Below are 16,866 nucleotides of genomic sequence, written 5' to 3'. Positions count from 1 at the left end.
TCACTCTCCTTTTATTCTCCCTCCACCACCTGCTCTCAGTTTTTAGTAAATATTGTGTGGAGTACTTGTTATACAAATTATCTTTAAAGTCATTGATTAATAATTTTAACTATAGTCACAATCAATTTTGAAGATGAAATAGAAACAAATATCTATAATAGGAACATTTGTATACAGTTAATGAAAATTATATAACAAATTAAAATTGATTGCAATTATGTATTAATTAAATTATTTAGAGCATATAGATAATGTGAAAAGTCTTTTATTGCTTAGTTTATTTACTTTATACAGTATTTAAATGTTTTTATTTTCTATGAATAAATGAATAACCTCATATACTTTTGCTTATCTACCTCTCTTTTTTTCAGCTATTCTAGTTATATTTTCCTCTTTGGTTTCTGTATTTACGATGTGTGATTTCAATTTGATTTAATCACCTATGTTTTTTTGGATGGCTAGCTTTAAGAATAGTAATTGCATGGTAAATCACTTATTATTTGTATACTTCATTATCACAACATTCATGATATCGTTTCCTATTTGAGTTCTTATTCTTAGGGGGATTCTATCTTGACACCTAGTGTGTATCAGTTCATTTAATCTCTATGAAGTGGATGACAATTCTTGATGAGAAAACAGGAGGCACAGAGAGTTAAAGTAATTTGTGCAAGGCCATGGAGCTTCTATTGGCACAGGTGGCATTTGAGCAGTCTCCAGCTTCAGAATTTTTGTCAGAGCCTTCTGTGGCTTCTTAGTGTCCATAAACTCAAGTCAGAACTGCCACATTCTACATGGATCCATGATTAACCTCACTGGGGCATGGAGGAAATGAAGGAAACACAGGCATATGGGTACAGAAATAGAATAGCTAGGATTGGTGGAGTGAGACCTCTGATAGGAAGCCACAGCATTACAGGACAAGACAGTGCAGAGGTTCCTTCTGAGGACATCTTAGGTTGAACTAGAATATCATCCTCATGGAAAATTACCCAACTCTATTCTAGGAATTTGAGGTTAAGATGCCCTGCTAACTTAGCTTCTGTTAAACTGCCTGCTTGTGCAAACCTCCCCCTCCAGCTGTTTATCTTAGTGTCTGTTAAACCACTTGCTTTCACAAAGCCTTTCTCTGCAGCTGCAGAGTGAGATACCATGATGTGGGTTTTGTCTTTAAAAAGCCCCTTACCCCAAACACTCAGTGCTACACTTGGTCCCTGAATACTTGAGAGTAGCCTCAGCTTGCTGGAATAAAGACTTTCAATTGGTTATAAAGCATGCGGTATTCTCTGGTGGACTCCCTGTAACATCAGCGCCCCAGAAGTTCAGTGTGTTTGTTATATACCATTGGACAGGGAATTGGGGTTATTGCATACAGCTGAAAAACAAGGCAGGATTTATGGTGTATAACAAATCAAGGAAGAATGTTTAGCTAATCTCAGTAGGAGCAGTGTCTGTAGGAAACAGTCTTCAGGCATAAATATCTGGGGCGCGGGAAGATATGGTGGACATTTTCTGCACATACCATCAACTTTCACACTTGCAGCAGAGGAAGCTTTGTCATTGCTGGGAGCCTCACCCAGAGGAGGCTTTGCCACTTTCATAAGGGTGAGACACTGGGGTTGTTGACATAGCTCTGCCCATGTCATCAACACTCAGGCCTTTACTCGCTCCCTACACAGAATCTTCTTGTCCCTCTGGACTCAGACAAAAGGCCATACAAACTCTGAGTCCCTCACAGAGTCGCACACTAGGTATCTCTGAACTCATGCCACCTATAAGAAGACAGGAAAATCATTAAAACACAGGAAGTTCTTCTTCTGCTTATATCCAATAAATGCTCCTTTTATGTGTCTGTGTCATCCCAGGCCTTTCCAGACATTATGTTTTACCAGGCGTCCCTTTAGTTTTTCTCTTATTGGTAGAGAAAACAAAGCCATGCCTCTATCTTCCTATTAAGAAGTTTCATTGCCTTCTTCATACAAACCCGAGGACAGAGGCTATTTTCCTCTTGAAGATGTTATTTCTGGTACCTCTCAACTTCCTATACCCATTTGGACTGATTGCTTCTCTGCCACATGCTTGTCACCCTGAGACTTTATTTGATTGCCCTTCTGTTTACTTTCCATTTTTTCTTGGATTTCCTGGGCTTCTTTTCTATTTTCCTTGGATTTCTTTTTCATTTATCTTAAGTATATCCTCATTTTTATTACTGTTTTGCAGAAAGTACTTTTTGCTGAAACACTGATGTGCTTATATGTATGCTGTAGATATTTGAAATATGTTTTCCATCAAAAGGTAGAAACTGATGTGAATCTGATTACGGGCCCATTGATGATAACAGCTTTCCTATCCCTAAGCTTTTAGGATTTCCTCGTAGTCTGTGCTATTTTGGACTCTTGCCAGATGTCATGGAGAGCTGTTCATCCTCTGTGACACTTGGAGTGAATCTGTCGTTCTGCCACAACCTTAGTTATATTTCTAAAATATAAATCCCTAGGTCCTGTCCACATCAGGGCAGAATCTAGATATTTTACAGGATCTTTGAATGCTCTTTTTGTTAGTCGACACTGTCTCTGAGCTGCTAGCTATGGTAGGGATCTGGGGTTTTCTCATTTAGGCAGTCTTATGTGGTATTGGGCGACCTTTAGTAATATTGTCACATGGATCTATGCTCACCTAGGTTTCAATCCCTTCAGCAGAAGAATGTCATGCAGCATAAAGCAAGCCACCCCCTGATCTCTTGGTATTCTTATTGTCATGTACAATCTTATTTGTAAGAATTCACCTGAGACATCTACCTGCTGGAAGAAGTTAATCAATCCGTCAAGGTGCCACAGACTCTGGCAAGGCGCAGTGACCTTCAGCAGGCTGAGTCTCTTGCTGTAACAGAGTGAAGGAAATGTTTGTCCTTGGGTTCCATTTTGCTGAATCTTTTTGTCATATTACCTGCTTCTTGGTCCCTGAAGGTAGATGTCTTTCCAAGATAAAGCCATCTGTTTTAATTTCTTCAGCTGGAGTCTCCTTTCCCTATTCTGTTTGCTGACTTAAGTATCAAAGCAGGCTCATGCTTTTAGTCTGTGAATGGCAGAGTCTGCTCTAACCACTCTATAAATCGTTATTATTAATAACAAAAATGATAATTATAATGCTAATAGCATTCGGGTAAAAGTTTCCATTACAAAATGTTTTAAGAAATAGTACCTCTGGGCTGCTGGCTTATACAGGAAACAGGGATGCTGATTTAAGAGGATGACTATTCTATCCAAAATGTGTTTGCTTTTCTGGGTTGAATTCATTTGTTTGGTTGAAATTTTCATAAGTAAGGTATGTGTTTCAGAGGTCTGGGATTGTGGAAACAAGCAGAGTTCTGTGCCTGTCAATAAACCAAATGTTTGGAAGCTTTTGGGTGTACTGTCAACTTATTCCTGAAAAGTGAGGTCTTAAAGACCTCTCGGATTTAAAGCGTAAAGTAGAATAACCATGCTCACCTTCCTTGAAAAGCTCCTGTGAAACTCTGTGGCCGCCTAATGCAGAGTGTCCTAGTTTGCCTCTGTTGGTTTGATGAACACTGTGACCAAAAGCAATGGAGTGAGAAAAGGACTTATTTTCGCTTACAGGTTAGAGCCTATCATTGAGGACAGCTGAGGAGGGAACCTTCTGGAACTTGAAGCAGAAACCACAGAGGAATATGGCTTCTTTGATTATTCTGCCCTATCATGGCCCAGGCAACTTTGGGATGGAAGGGCTCATTTGGCATGCACTTCCAGGTCATAACCCATCATTGAGGGAAGTCAGAGCAGCAGCTTAGAACTGAAGCAGAAACCACAGAGGAACAGTGCTTAGTGGCTTGCTTAGTTAGCTTTCTTACACTGTTCTGGATCCCCTTCTACAGTGGTCTGGACTCTGAATCAAGAAAATTCCCCCACAGACATGTCGAACAGCCAATCTGGTACAGACAATCCCCTTTTTGAGACTCCTTTACATAACTCTGGGCTTGGTCAAGTTGACAGTGCTTACCAGGATAGACAGATTTCTGAGTTCTGCTATTGTTCTATCCTGGACCAACATGATGTTTAGTGTCTCTTTGCCTTTACTTCCTTATCTGTTGTCAGAGCCTACCATTTTTTATGGAGCACACAGTATTAGCATTCCAAACTGGAAAGCATTATTGCTGTTGTTACTTTTATTAAAAATTTTATAATGCGGTACAATAGATATTGAAGTAGTTCCTATGTACTGATAGAAAATTGGTTTCAGGACCTCCCATAAATAACAAAATATGTGGATGCTCAATTTTGTCATTTAAAATGGCATTTGTATCCAACTTACACAAGTTCTCCTGTATATTTTAAGCCATCTCCAGATTGCTTGTAATGTCTAAATCAAAAAGGTAAACGCTATATAACTTATCATATTGTATAGAGAATAATGACAAGAGGGAAAGTTTGTACAGGTTTAACACTGACACAGTTTTGTCTGCAAATATTTTCTCTTTACCACTGGCTGCATCCTGAGATGCAGAGCCTGAAGATACAGATGAACAGCTGATTACAGAGGCAAGAAGTCCTAAAATCTACATCTGGCAAATTGGAGTCACAAGAGAGCAGATTGTGTACTTCTGACCTGACTCAGAAAGCCAGAGAGCTGGGTGTATGATGAAGTAATTTCCAGTCATAGGAGGAAGAAGACGTATGGTCCAGCCCCTGGAGCCAGGCAGGTGCTGCCCTCTTGCTCAGCCTTTTTGTTCAACCCAGTCTTGAACTGATTCGATAAGACATGCCCACATTAGGCAGGTCAATCCATTCCTTCTACAGATAAGAGTATTCTTCCATAGTTAAAACTTGAATACCTTCGTGTTAAACTTTTCACAAGTGTTTGAACTTTTATGAAGTGAACATTCACACTGGAAAGGCTAGAATTTGGAAACAGCACATTAGAATGCATCCTAGGTAAGTTCAAGGTCAGCCTGGTTTACAAAGTTAGTACAGGACAGCCAAGGCTACACAGAGAAACCCTGTCTCGAAAAACCAAAACCAAAACCACAAAAAGGGGAGTACATCCAAAATATCTAGATGTGTGCCCTGGCTTCCTTGCATGGCTTAACATAACGGACTGATACAATGTGAAATACTTTTATGCAGATGAATGTAGAGTTCTTGTTTTGATTTTTTTTGTTTTGTTTTTGTTTTTCAATTCTGGGTTGTGTTTGAAAATTTACTTCTGCCTAGAATCACTTCTTCACATAGAAAAGTGGTGTTCTTTTGTGTTATGGTCACTGGGCAATTTGCAGGTAGCCAGTGTGAAGACTACTGCTGTAAGTGTTCCAGAACATGCTGTAGCACAACATGACAGCCTTGTTTCTCACAATGTAGAAAAACAGGATGTTTTTCCTTACCTTCTTTTCATTTACTTGATTTCCATGGTCCATCCATCTGCTTACCTGCTGTTTGGCCTTTCACTCATTGCAATAATTAATCCCAAGTCTCTCGATATTCCAGATGAATCTTAGTATTACTAGAATTCTTTTCTTGAAATATAAATTAGTTTGTAACATTTCCCTGCTCAAAGCTTGCTGGTCTTTAGTGCCAACAAATGGTGAGTCAGTTTTCTGGTACTGTTGTAAGTATTTGAGGAAATCGACTGTAACAAGTATTTGAGGTAATCAACTGAAAAAGAGAAAAAAAAGTGCTTTGGCTCACAGTGTTGGATATTTTACCCATGGTCTGTTGGCTCCACTGCTTTTGGAACTGTGGTAAGGCAGAGCATCATGATAGAGGCATCATGACAGAGCAACCACTGTGTAGCTCTAAGTGAAAGAGAGTGGGAAGATGGGATAGGGTTCTAATATCCCCTTTAAGGGAACATCTTCAATGCTCTGAATTCCTCCCATCAGGCCCAATCACTTTCCAATATGCCAGAGATCAAGACTCTATTTTTTAAATATTTTTTATTTTAATTTTTATTAATTACACTTTATTCACTTCTTTGTATCCCCCCATAAGCCCCTTACTCCTTCCCTCCCAATTCCATCCTCCCTTCCCCTTCTCATCATATGCCTCTCCCAAGTCCACTGATAGGGGAGGTCTTCCTCTCTTTCCTTCTGATCCTAGTCTATCAGATCTCATCAGGAGTGGCTGTATTGTCTTCCTCTGTGGACTGGTAAGGCTGCTCCCCCCTCAGGGGGAGGTGACCAAAGAGCAGGCCAATCAGTTCATGTCAGAGACAGTCCCTGTTCCCATTACTATGGAACCCGCTTGGACACTGAACTGCCATGCGTTACATCTGTGTAGGGGTTCTAGGTTATATCCATGCATGGTCTTTGTTTGTAGTATCAGTCTCAGAAAATACCCCTGTGCCCAGATTTTTTGGTTCTGTTGCTCTCCTTGTGGCACTCCTGTCCTCTTCAGGTCCTACCATTTCCCATTTTTTTCATAAGATTCCCTGCACTCTGCCCAAAGGTTGACCGTAAGTCTCAACATCTGCTTTGATACCCCCTCTGTGGCAGGCTCCTGTCCTGTTACCTATTTTTTCCTTCTTCTGATGTCTATCCTCTTTGCCTTTATGAATGGGGATTGAGCATTTTAGCCAGAGTCCTCCTTCTTGATTAGTTTCTTTCGGTGTACAGATTTTAGTAGGTTTATCCTATATTATATGTCTAATATCCACTTATGGGTGAGTATATACCCTGTGTGTCTTTCTGCTTCTGGATGATCTTTTCCAGTTCTCATCATTTACCTGCAAATTTCATGATTTCCTTGTTTTTTATTGCTGAGTAATATTCCATTGTGTAGATGTACCATAATTTCTGTATCTATTCCTCAGTTGAGGAGCATTTGGGTTGTTTCCAGGTTCTGGCTATTACAAATAAAGCTGCTACAAACATGGGTGAACAAATGTCCTTATTGTGTACTTGAGCATCTTTTGGATATATGCCTAGGAGTGGTATGGCTGGATCTTGAGGAAGTGCTATTTCTAATTGTCTGAGAAAGGGCCAGATTGATTTCCAGAGTGGTTACACAAGTTTACATTCCCACCAGCAGTGGAGGAGGGTTCCCCTTTCTCCACAACCTCTCCAGCATGTGTTGTCTTTTGAGTTTTTGATCTTAGCCATTCTGATGGGTGTGAGGTGACATCTCAGAGTCGTTTTGATTTGCATTTCCCTGATGACTAACGACGTTAAGCATTTCTTTAAGTGTTTTTCGGCCATTCAATATTCCTCTATTGAGAATTCTCTGTTTAGCTCTGTACCCCATTTTTTAATTGGATTACTTTATTTGTTTAACTTCTTGAGTTCTTTATATATATTGGATATTAGCCCTCTGTCAGATATAGGGTTGGTGAAGATCCTTTCCCAATCTGTAGGAAGTCGTTTTGTTCTGACGACAATGTCCTTTGCTTTACAGAAGCTTTTCAGTTTCATGAGGTCCCATTTATTGATTGTTACTCTCAGAGCCTGTGCTGTTGGTGTTCTGTTCAGGAAGTTGTCTCCTGTGCCAATGAGTTCAAGGCTCTTCCCCACTTTTTTCTCTTACAAGTTTAGTGTGTCTGGTTTTATATGAGGTCTTTGATCCACTTGGACTTTGATTTTGTGCAGGGTGATAAGTATGGATCTATTTGCATTTTTCTGCATGTAGACATCCAGTTAGACTAGCACCATATATTGAAGATGCTGTCTTTTTTTTCATTGTATGGTTTTGGCATCTTTGTCAAAAATCAGGTATCCATAAGTATGTGGATTTATTTCAGGGTCTTCTATTCGGTTCCATTGATCCACCAGTCGGTTTCTATGCCAGTACCATACCATACAGTTTTTAGTATTGTTACTCTATAGTACAGCTTGAGATCAGGGATGGAGATACCTCCAGAAGATCTTTTATTGTAGAGAATTGTTTTAGCAATTCTGCGTTTCTTGTTATTCCATATGAAGTTGAAAATTTTTCTTTCAAGGTCTGTAAAGAATTGTGTTGGTAATTTGATGGTAAATGCATTACATCTCCTTAGATGCTGAAAAACCATTTGACAAAATCCAACATCCATTCATGTTTAAAGTCTTGGAGAGATCAGTGATACAAGGTACTTACCTAAACCTAGTAAAGGCAATATACAGCAAGCCTACAGCCAATATCAAACTCAGTCGAGAGAAACTTAAAGCAATTCCACTAAAATCAGGGACAAGGCAAGGCTGCCCACTCTCTCCATATCTCTTCAACATAGTTCTTGAAGTCCTTTCTAGAGCAATAAGACAATTAAAGGAAATAAAGGGGATACAAAATGGAAAGGAAGAAGTCAAATTATCACTATTTGCAGATGATATGATAGTATGCCTAAGTGACCCCAAAAACTCTACCAGGGAACTCCTACAACTGATAAACACCTTCAGCAAAGTGGCTGGATACAAAATTAACTAAAAAAAAATCAGTAGCCCTCCTGTATACAAAAGACAAAAGGGCTGAGAAAGAAATTAGGGAAACAACACCCTTCACAATAGCCACAAAGGACATAAAGTACCTTGATGTGACCCTAACCAAGCGAATCAAAGACTTGTATGAAAAAAAATTCCAGTCTCTGAAGAAAGAATTAGAAGAAGATATCAGAAGATGGAAAGATCTCCCATGCTCATGGCTTGGCAGGATTAATATAGTAAAATGGCCATCTTACTAAAAGAGATCAAGACTCTTAACAAGGGGGCCTTTCAAGAACACTCAAGATCTAAACTCTAGAACAACCCAAACAGCACCGATCTGAGTTCTTCTTACAATCAGCATTGTTGAACAAGCTCCTGCTGATAGATCATGATTGATCATTGACATTTTCTTTACCGATTTGTGCCACAACAGGGAAGTTCAACTTTTGCTTTAGTGCTTTCTCAGCCTATCATGACCTTTCTTCATTTCGGCCATCATTGAAGTTCTTCTCATGTTTGAATATGAGTCTAGATCAACAAAGTCCCAATACACCACCCTCTGGTCTCCGTGCAGGCTAGTCCAATAGTTTGGTTCTCATGTTTTCTATTTCATTCAGCTCCATTCTAGGTCTGAGAACCGCAATCACCACTTTCTGCATTGTTCTGTACTTCTTGTGTTTGGTTCTGATAATAAGGCTGTCTCTATGGCCCTCTGATAAACTGTCTCCATCCTCATCAACAAAGAACACATGTCAAAAGTATCTCTGGTCAAGAATACTCCTCCCAATTAGAGTAAATGGACCTCATTTATTATTTGTGCCAGTTATTTGAAAAGTGAAACCCAGTAATAAGTTAAAATTAAAAGACAACTTTTATGCATGTAATTATACTCATCCTCCAGACAGTTGGATGTGTGAAATGTACTTCTCTTAACATAAGAAGCCATTTAATTTTTTAAAACACATCTCTGAAATATCATTTGGCTTCTGTCAGGTCCCCTGGCCCAGGGTTTGGTTTATGTTCTACAGTGGCTGAATCGACGCAAGTCCAAAGAGTACCCCCCATCCCTGTCAGTCTAGTCAATCTAACAGGATTGATGCTCTTTCTTCCCTGAATCAGTGTTACTTCCTGCCTGATGTGGAGCATTGTCTATGTATAAGAGACTTCTCTCTCATGTACTGGCCCTATCATTCAGGCCATTTCACATGGCTTCTTGTTTTCAGCATCTGCACACACCTGGCATACTGTGGGTCACAAATGATGCTTGCTGAGCAACTGAACAAACATTGTTGTTGATGAAGGCCACCTAAAAGTATTTTGAACTCAGAGATTACTTCCATGTTGATGTTTTTGGTATGCAAACAGAAAGGAGGAATTTAAGTTGATTCTATGAGATAATTACGGCTGTCTAATGCATATTTGTAGTGGAAAGGGATGTTTAAAGTGACAATATATTTTAAGCTGGCCATGTTCATCACAATACCCTTGCTTTTCATACAAATTTTAGTGTAAATTGTCATTATTTCTTAGTCAAGCATTATGGTATATGCTCTGTGTTTCTAATATACTTAAGCCCCACCTTTCTTGTGAACAGACCAAGGAACATTCCAATCCTTAACATGCAAGTACTCGAATATATAAACAAACTCTCAGGCCAAGGCAGTTGTAGAACTAAGTCATGAGAATTTATAAAGACATAAGAGAAAGTGTCATGATATATACTAATGGTGATTTTGTCAATAGACCCTTGTATTCCTGTGACATTCAAACATTGTATCTAATAATCCACTTGGCACCTGTGCTAGTCACCCAGGACACAATGGTGAACAAATGATGATTTCTTTATTTTTTCCAGGACTTATATGTCTCCTGGGAACACCAGGATAAGCAGAAGAAGGCAAGTAAACCAGTAAACGACTTAAAAGCTTCCAGAATGTGACAATAAGACCATATATCATTGATTTTTTTAAGACACATTTCTTTTTGCCTTTTAATACTGTTGAAATTGTGATGTGTTAAAACGGGAATGTGTGTTTAATATATTGTTTTTCCCCCTGAGAAGTTATTAAATTGATGCTTTGACTTCCGATCGATGGTGTCTCTGAATGCAGGAAATATGGTAATAATAAAGGCTCACATTTATTGAACACTAACTATGAGTCAGGCTCTGAGCAGTTGGCACTGCAGCATGATCTCTTTTATTCTGAATAACAAACCTAAGAAATACATAAGACCATCATTCCTTTATAGGTGAGGGAGATGCGCCTCAGGAGGTTGCCTGGTTCATTGTTGCAAAGCTGGAAAAGTCGATATTTGTACCCTGGTCTGAGTGATGCTTCTTTTCTGACCACTTTGTTACCCGGTGCCCCATGCCCTGGTGCCCTGTAAGTTAGTCTGGTACAAAGCAACCAATCAACCAATCATGTCAGGATGTCACAGGCAAGAACTCCATGTGCGCAGGAGATATAATCCAAGACCTAATGTTTCCAGAGAGCTGCACAAGAATACACAGCAACAGCTGTAGGGCAGTGGTTCTCAACCTTCCTAATGCTGTGACCCTTTAATACAGTTCCTCATGTTGTGGTGCCTTTAGAAGCCTGTTCTGGTAAAGAAGACAGAAAACTTGGGGTCTCTCTATAGAAGAGCCCGTAAAAACAATACAGTGTAAATCTCCTCAACCAGATCAACCCTGGAGAGGTCAATGACTTGCTCGGGATGCCTGGGGTGAACAAGAGAATTAAAGTAGACCCTAATTTCTAGCAGAGTTCAGCATCTTTCTACCTCCGTCCCATAGCCTTCCCTTTTCTTTAATTACCTCCTCTCTCTCCTTCTTCCTCTTCTCTGCTTCTTTCCCATTCTGCCTCTACATCTAAAGGTAGAACCAGCTGATTGCAGTGTCATTAAATAACCTCCAGCAAATACAGTGAACCATGGTAGCTAACATGAAAAGTTCTGGACTTGTGAAAGTATGACGAAATCACCAAGATTAGTTTAGGACTGATTTATGTGGCTAAATACTTAATATGCTCAAAGTGGTTTTAAAATATGAGGCTTGCAATTAATATTTATAGATCTAAGCGATGAGAAATGACCAAGAAGCCTGTTGGGGTAGCTTAGGGAGCTGAAAATCTCCAGAGATAAGGGGCTCTGGCCTGTTTGAGAGGCTCACTTCAAACTGTTAATGCAGAAGGAATCCAAAACAGGAGCTCTGGGGGGAGAGTGTGTACTGCAGGGGAGCCATGAGGACTTGGAGGCAGTCTCCATGCTCATTGAATTCATCTCACACAAGCTGGACTGATTTGGGTTACAGTGAGCTGGCAAATCGACAAGACTGCAGGAAAAAAAAAATCAGGCGCATGAACTAGTAACCTATTTAGAAAAGTGAAAGAATCTGAGTTGTCAGCCTCTTGAGTCTGGTGAGCCAGCTAGGGAAGGGAAGACAGAGGCTAGAGGGACTTCTGAGAAAGTGGATGCTTTCTCACTGGGCCCTACAGAGCAGCAAGGGTCTGCAACACCTACACACTCCCTTGCTGCCCCTAACAGAAGAAATGTTTGTGGTTACAAATCTGCACTTGATAATTCATGTTCCCGGAGACTTCATCTCCCTTGTGCATGAACAATTCATGTGCACTCCCTTAAGCTGAATTCTAACCAAAATGTAACACACTGCCTTGGAAATTTCCAGTTGCTAAATGAATGTTTGAGAGGCTGCCATTAGTTTATAAACATAGATGCAGGAGAAACTCCTTTTTAAAACGCTAGCATTTGGACCATAAAAAAACATAAGTGACAGAATGGTTATTCATGCCGGAAAAGTTTTTTTTTTCCTTTGAAAAGGGGAATTCAGCACAAAGATCTTTAAACAAACAAAGGAAGAAACAAAAATGTAGAAAAGAGTGGAAAATCAGAAGCAGAATCCTAAGATTTTTTTGCTGATACAGCCAGCAGATAAACTGAGGCTGTCTGTGCACACACACAAAATGAACGCTGCTCATTTGTGCATTTAGAACACAAGAGACTTTCAGGTACAGACTAATGAGAATGACAAAGGAAATAATGCATTAGTTTTCACCAAGAAGAAATTGTGCTTGGTATGTATTGATTGCTATTTTTGATACATTTTGCGGAGATAAAGCATTTGCTGTAGAAGATTTGGAGAATACAAGAGACTCACAAGGAGAAAGCAGATACGCCAATGTTCTTGCTTCCCAGAAATAGTCACAGTGGGAATATTCATCCATTTTCTTCCTGTCATTTTTGGGAGTGTGCGTGACTGTGGGTGTGCATACAAGGCTGAGATCAGGATTTGAGAGAAAGGAGGATGGGGGATAATAAGCAGAAACAACATAAGCGGAGACAAGAGAGTTTTTCCTGAGCTGGTATGTTCTCTGGTGATTGGGTATATGAAAGAATCCAATGGTCAGTGAGTGGTGCAGTTTCAGTATTCAGACTCTTTTTTTTTTTTTTTCCTCATCACTCACACATGAAAGCGGAACTATGCTTCATTGACAGGCTACTGTCTAGAACATAAAAATAACAATTGTCAAAGGCCTCTTAGTCTTTTGCTAACACCAGTGTTACCCATAATCAATCTCTGAAAGTACAAGAGAACTTTAGTTGAGGATTCAAGAAGTGTAATACAGGAGAGACAGATAACAAAACAGAGTGTTCCAAACAGGGAACATAGGGCTGTGGTTTAAGGTCCAAGTTGTTTCTAAAGAAGTATGGTTGTTGCAGGCAAGCATTGAAATTCATGAACTCATAGTAAATTGGCCAACAAATCCCAACTCTTTACTGTGTTTTGTTCTGGTGACCAGGCATTCTCATCTACCAGTTGACTCTTTAGTTCAAAAAAAAAAGTCACTTATCACTCTAAAGGACTCCAAGGAGCTGTGTGGTTAGGAAGGGGTGATGGTGGAATTATGAATAGAGGTCATGAGAAATAAGATCACTAGAGGTTGGGTGCTGGGGGGAGGGAGCTGATGAGAGAGAGGCCCAATGAGAAGGCCACTCTGGATAGGTTCACTACTGAAAACACCATATGGAAGAAGACCTTTATCCAATATAAGAATATGACAAGGGAAACCCAATCCCCTGCCCTACCTGGACTGAGGTGACCAGAAGAAAGACACCCAAGCACCTATCTCAGACACCACTACAATGGATGAAGAATTTATCACTACAATGATAAAGAGATGGGAAAGATGGAGATGCGGTGGAGAGATAGAAGAGAAAGGGAAGCTGAGGGTACATACACTGTGGAGAAAGGTGGAACTAAAGACTTGCAGGCAATGAAGTGTAGGTCACGATGCGGTCCTGACTGGGGATGCTGCCAGGGACCATGTCTGGGTCTGGGTCCTGGCTCTAGGTCTGGGTCTGTGGTCCTATTGCAGGTAGGGCCTGTGTTGGTATCTGTGGCCCTAGTCGTCACCAAAAGCCAAGCAGATGCCACCAGAGACCATGTGGATATCTGTGGATATATGAGGGCTGTGCTGCAATTGGGAGATATGCTTATCTGAGTGGTCTATGCTGCCACTTGAGACCAAAGGGACATTTGAGCCCAGGCTGCTGCTGGGAGCCATGTCTGGATGGGTGGTCCTAAGGCCGCCTGGATCTGTATTGATGTCCCAGGCCCATGTTACCACCAAAGGCCATGCAGATGTTCATGGGCTTGACTGCTGCCTGTGGCACTGTGCTGAGTTGGCCCTACCCTTTGCCTGGGCAGCACAATAGAGCTGACCCTGACGACAGGGTTGCAGGGGAGCCAGCTTTGAAGGCATGAGCATGGGAGAACTGGCCCTGATCCTAGTCTGCCATGGGGTTGCTTGGAAGAGAGAGATGTCCTCCTCTCCTTGCCCCTCACAGCCTATGGCAGGCAGGTGAGCTGTCCCCCAGGTCATGAGAGTGGAAGAGCTGTACCTGCCACTCACTGACTGCAGTGCTTGGGAGAGTGGGCCCAACACCTTACCTGGGAAGCACAGTAGAGCTGACTGTGGTGATAGGAGGGGTTCGGGAGAGCAGGCCTGAGGACCTGAGAGCCAGAGATCTGACCTTGCCCCTTGCCAGCTTTGACACTGGTTGAGCTAGCCAGGCAGTGCTGGAGAGCTTGCCCTTCCGATACTAGCACAGGAGAGCTGATGTGCTGACCAACTCAGCTACCTCCCAGGCCCAGATATCCAGGGCTTTCAGTTGTCTCACCCCAACATCTAACCCATCTATGAGCTGCTGGAGTGCATGAAAGGGCCAGTCCTGCGTATCCAAAGCTGCAGGACCTCTATGACACAGGGCAACAACCAGGATATCACAGAGGAACCTCAGTAAGGATCCAGTGTTGATAGTGGAGCAGAAGCCTGGAGTCTGTCCTTTGTTTTACTAGTAAATATAAGATATCCTTCTGTTGACTTCTTCAACTCTGGCTTCGTGACTACAACTTTACTAACCCATGAGTAAACACACCAGTCTTGACCAAGACATTGCATTCCACGAGGAGAACTGAACAGAGTGGAGGAAGAAGCAGAGATTAGCAACAGCAGGCTTGCACATTCCAATTGTTCTTAACTTGATTTCAACTTTTGACCTGTAATGCTTTCCAGCTGTTTTGAACTCACACAGCCCATCTTGATTAGACTCACCCCCTAAGTGATGGCAAACAGAGGAGACAGCTTCAGAGAGCCATCACCCCACCCAAGTGAGTCTGGGGTTTGCAATTCTTGGATAGATACATGGATCCCAACCCAAGCACTTGGCTCCCTAGCACAGTCCAACAGGAAGGGCTCAAGCAAGACCCCCCAAAAGATCACCTCTTTAACAATCTATTTTCACAGAGCAGAGTGGGAGCAACAGCATACTTGCCCCCATCAAAATAATATATCCCATGTGGTAGGAGTTATCGGGAAGGCAAAGGGCTCCATTTCCAAAGTACACATCGCCACAAATAAGAACCAACTGGAGTGAAGCTGGGCAGAGTCAAAAGATGAAAATTAAATCATGTTTTTTCTTTCTTTCTTTCTTTCTTTCTTTCTTTCTTTCTTTCTTTCTTTCTTTCTTTCCTTCCTTCCTTCCTTCCTTTCTTCCTTCCTCCCTCCTTTCTTCCCTCCCTCCTTTTGTCCTATCTCCCTTTCTTCTCTTTCCCTTCTTTCTTTTCTTTTTTCCTTTCTTCTCTCCCTCCTTCCTTTCTTTTTCCCCTCCTTCCTTCCTTTCCTCCCTCTGTTCTTTCTCTTTCCTTTCTTTCCTTAGTAGAAAACTCACATGGTTTTTAAAAGATGACTTTCCTTACATGGTGAAAAATGAACAGAACCAAGGAAGCATCTCTGCCCAGGCTTAGGGGTGGGTTCTGCATAGCAGACATGCAATCTGACCTTCCATCCATCAACAGGCCTGGGGGCCAGATGTCTGTGACTACACAAGTGAGAAGCTGGAATAACCTAGGGTTCTTAGAGTTTATTGTTGAATTGAAGTAAGCAACCAGATCTATTTTTCCTTCTTGTCATCATGCCTTCAGGGAATCCCTTTGTGTTTAATTCTGTCCCGCGTGTTCATGCTTTAGCCAGATTCCTTAGGAGAGGTAATCGAGAGACAGAACTATCATCAGAAGTTGGCTCTCTAGTGAAGTTTTCCAGGGGGAATTGGAAGTTTCCAGAGTCTATAGATAGGAGACACTAAGCATTAAGAGAGAAGCCTAGAATTCAGTCAGTGCAGTATGGCATTTGGGACATCCATCTGTCCAGTGTATTTCTATGGTGTAGTCGGACCATTTATTTGTTTATTTTCCATTTGTATGTGGCTCATCCTGTCAGCTCATTTTTACTCATTAATGCATGGAAATTCAGTCTGTGGGTAATTTTGAGAGAAAAGTTTAATGGCTTGACCAGAGAAACTTCAGCAGGAAAATTAAATTAAAAACAATCATGTTAAGAGAGAAGAAAATAAGCTAGAAGTTTTAATTATTTCAGGCATCTCGGGGCCAGGGCATTGGATAGTGATGGGATTTCGGGTTCTAACTCATTCCTTCACTTTGATCCTCTCTGTAAACCTTCTCATTGCATTCAGAAGGAGGATTCTTTGCCCGCCCGTTGCTGGCTACACTTGAACTGTGGGATGCTTCACTGCCTGCTTCCTCTGCTAGGTGGAGGGCTCAGAGCAGATATGAAGACTCACTGGGCTGAAAAAGTCCTTCTTGACTCCTGTCAAATACCAGCTGTCTTTGATAATTCATACGGGACAAATACAGGCCCTTTAAGATATAGAGAGTGAGGGGACTCTGCAACAGGAGTTATTGCTGGGCATGAAGTGTCTGAACCGGGTTAGGCAAGATTCATGGAGCCAGACGGTGACTTGTAGATCATTTGTTCTTCTGAGAGGTTGCAAACTTGTCTGAAGCAATAAAATACCTTCCGCTGCAAAATGTTATGCAGAGCAAAATATTCAATGTGGATAAACAGCAGAGTTACTGTGATTGCTTT

This window comes from Psammomys obesus, unplaced genomic scaffold, assembly GCF_907164565.1.
Source record: "Psammomys obesus unplaced genomic scaffold, mPsaObe1.curated_primary_1811, whole genome shotgun sequence".
NCBI lineage: Eukaryota > Metazoa > Chordata > Mammalia > Rodentia > Muridae > Psammomys > Psammomys obesus.
This window is presented reverse-complemented; position numbering follows the sequence as displayed.